A 3,482-nucleotide genomic window follows, 5' to 3' on the forward strand; every position below is an offset into this window, starting at 1 on the left:
CCCACGCGCGGCCGCCGCGTGACGCAGCGCCCGGCGGGGGCGGCACCGGCAGCGGCAGCGCCCCCTCGCGGCCGTACCGCGCCGGGGCCGCGACCCCTCCGCGCCGCCCCCGCGGGAATAACGCGGCTCCCAACTTCCCGCTCGGTCCCGCAATGGAAAAACACCACGGGAACCGAGCGGAGGGGCCCCTGCCGCTGCCGGCACACCTCCCCGGGGGCGGCGGAGGGGGCAGAAAGGGCCGGCCTGGGGTGCGAAACGCAGCTGTACGGAAACCGGTGCGAAAGTACCGAGTAGCATTTCAAGCGAGGAGAAATGAGAGCGTGTATTTGTTTTACTGATGGAGAATGGGTTAAACAATGCATTTTTAAGTCATGTTTCGGTGATAAATAAAGTTATAAGTAATAAATTAAGTAACTCATATCTAGTGCAGATAACAATAGAAAAAAGCATTAAATGGGTGGAAAAAATCAGCGAGTGAGGGGAAAAAAAGCCTCGATAAAATACGCTTGTCTTGTAGGCAACGTCCTGCTCTGCCTAGAGCTGGGAATACTTTTCAGACAGGGTATCCTTTCCTTTTTCCTTGCCTTCTCATCCATACCTCGGCTCCGTTGCACCTCATGGCTGTTTGTCTGAGGAGGAGAGGCCAGGCAGGAAGCAGAGTCATGACCTGCCTCTTTGGTAAACAACTCCAAACAAAATTGACTTTCTCCTTCAGTTTTTCCAACAGAAGGCTGAGGCTTTGTAGCGTCTATGTCAAATCACTGTCACCAAAACTACATAAAAACCGTCTAAAAATTAATATATAATCTAGGAACAAAGTTTTTAAAAGTTTTCTAAGATGCAGGACTGCATTCTGGAGCTGGGGAAATGCAAGCGCCCTTTTTTGACACCCTTTTTTTTTTTTTTTTTTTTGTAACACCCAAACTCTAAAAACTTGCATTCCTGCAGGGGGTATGTCCCTGTTTCCCCGTTGTTTGTGACCCTGGATCGCGTAGGGGCTGCCGGCCGTGGGGCAGGGCGCTGGCGGGTGCCACACAGGGCCCCTCTGTGCGGCCCCGGCCCTGCCCACGCGGGCACGGCACGGACGGGTGGGCGGCTGGCGGGAGCTCTGTCTGCATTGCACACCCCGACCCGGACCAGGCACGCTGCTCTCCAGCCTGCTGGCAAGTCCGTGCCCCAAATCAGCGCTTGCCCAATCCTAAAATCACCCTGCAGGTGAAGCTGCCGCTGACTGCACGGAAGGGATGCTGCCTGAGGAAAAATACCTGTTGCCTGGAGGAACGAGCAGCACCTGCCCCTAGAGCCCCTCTGCAAAGCAGTGTGGGTCAGCCCAGCTTTTTCCTGAAACTGGAGTGACTGGGGCTCTCTCCTCCGTCTTTGGGGTGTGATCCAGTATCCCAACAGAGCAGACGAGGCGGCAGAGGCAGCTTTTCTCCCTGGCATGCTGTGGTTCCCATGAGAAAACTCCATTGCACATTGCCCAGCAAAACCACAAAAATGTTCACAGCACTGCCTCCTCTCCACCCACTCAAAATGCTTTTGCATACGCCTCTAGGCACTACAATCATGGTAATTAAAGCCGTAAAATATTATTAGTATCACACTTTATATAGACTTTTTGTCCTAAATGCTTTATATACCATGCAACAAAAATTCAGCCACTCTGATGGAAAAAAGGAGCAGGAACAATGCACGTCAGGGTGAGAAGCCAAGTTTCACCAGGAGCACCCAACACAAATCCTTTCTCCCACAAGAAGTTCCTGGGACCTCACTGAAGTCCAGGGTGATGCTGATGCTGTGCTGGGACTCAGGCAGGGGTACTGCATGCCTGGGAGTGTGAGTGTGTATCCTAGGGAAAGAGAGACTAACAGCACTGCTCCAGGAGCACTCGAATGGACTTGTGGAGATTCTCGCACCACTTGGCTGTGCTTCCAGACACTGTTGGTGGGCGAGGTGTAACTCAGGCCTGCCCTGGGCTACTGAATGTAGCAGGGCAGGTACAGGAAAGGGTCGAATAGACTGTAGTCCCCGCTGTAGTGTGTCCTTAGGAACACAAACAGCAGCATATCTCTCCAGTCTGGCATCTCACTCTGGGGAAGGAGGAATAGGACAAACGTGCTCTGCTCTCTCCCTTCACCAGTAGATCTGACAATGCTGGGCAAAAGGCCAGAGGCAGCCAACAAATTGAGATTTCCCCAGCAAAAAGCAGGGAAGTGTTTTTAAAGTGGTTTTGAGCACTGTCCTATCATTAACATTCAAACACTTTCCTGTCTAGGTACTGTTTCTGCTTACGTCCCACAGAGGACACACAAGCTCAGAATCTGCTCCCTCTCCCACATGTCCTGACATCTGGAGGTAAAATTGTCCTTCAGATGTTGCCCTGCACAAATGGGAAGGGAGGGATGGATAGAGTGCTGTTAATTTTATAGCTGTTCTATACTCTTATATTTCGATATTGAAATGGTTGTAGTGTACTGAGAGTAGGTAGGTAAAAGCAAAAAATTGTAACATGAAGTGAATAAAACACTAAACAAATGATGAAGGTGGCAGAACTTCACCTCTATTTCAGATCTCCTTTCCTTCCTAAAATGCTTACAAGCTAGGGAGTAAATGCCAAAATTTAAGGCCCTTCCCTAGTGTGGACTACCTAGTCTGATCTTCATGACAGAGGCCCTACAGAGTGCTGAAAAGCTTTTGATGAAATTCCAGTGTAATGTATAAGGAGCACACGCACCCTCACACCCACAAAAACCCACCCAACCTTCTACACATGCTTTTTCTACCACTGTGCTAAGATACTTGGGTGGAAGTCATTAAAATTCTGGCCAATTCCATGAAGTGATTTGGTCCCTTGAGACCTCCAAATAGCAAGAGATGGGTTCATCTGCGGCACACGCAGATTTCCAGGCAGACATGTTCTGCCACTCCTCAAGGACTCCCCGCAGCCAGTGCTGCTCAAGCAGTCGTGCCCCAGCGGGCTCAGCCAGGGGCAGAACATGCCTTGCCATAGAACATTTGCAAGGCTGAGCTGAGCAGGGTGTGCTGTGGGGAGGTAAAAGGGTTAGGGAGGGGGAAGCCAGGGATATGCCGTCACCTCTAGGGAGCCGGGAGCACCTCCGCAGAAGTAGCTCCGTCCTCCCCCGCCCAGTGCACAGACCTGGCTGGTGCAATCTGACACTCTGATGTTCTGTCTGATTAAAGGAAAAAGAGATTGGAATCACACATGGCACAGGGACACTTTCATAATATACAGAAGAAGTCTGCAGATGATCCGTTCTCTATTTCCTCACTCCCCAGATTGCGAGATTGATGAGGAATCTGAGTAGGGTACGAGTGCTACAGAATCAAAGGGAAAGGAAAAAAAAAATCAGCAGTGAGCATTATATTCAAGGAGACAAGACAGTAAGACCCAGAGGCAACTCCAAGGCTGCCAACACAGCAGCTGGTATTGCAGAACCTCTCCGTGGTCGGTCCCCAACCTC

This window comes from Corvus kubaryi, unplaced genomic scaffold (genome assembly GCF_017639235.1).
Source record: "Corvus kubaryi isolate FWS band 111438036 unplaced genomic scaffold, C.kubaryi_AGA036_p1.0 37396, whole genome shotgun sequence".
NCBI lineage: Eukaryota > Metazoa > Chordata > Aves > Passeriformes > Corvidae > Corvus > Corvus kubaryi.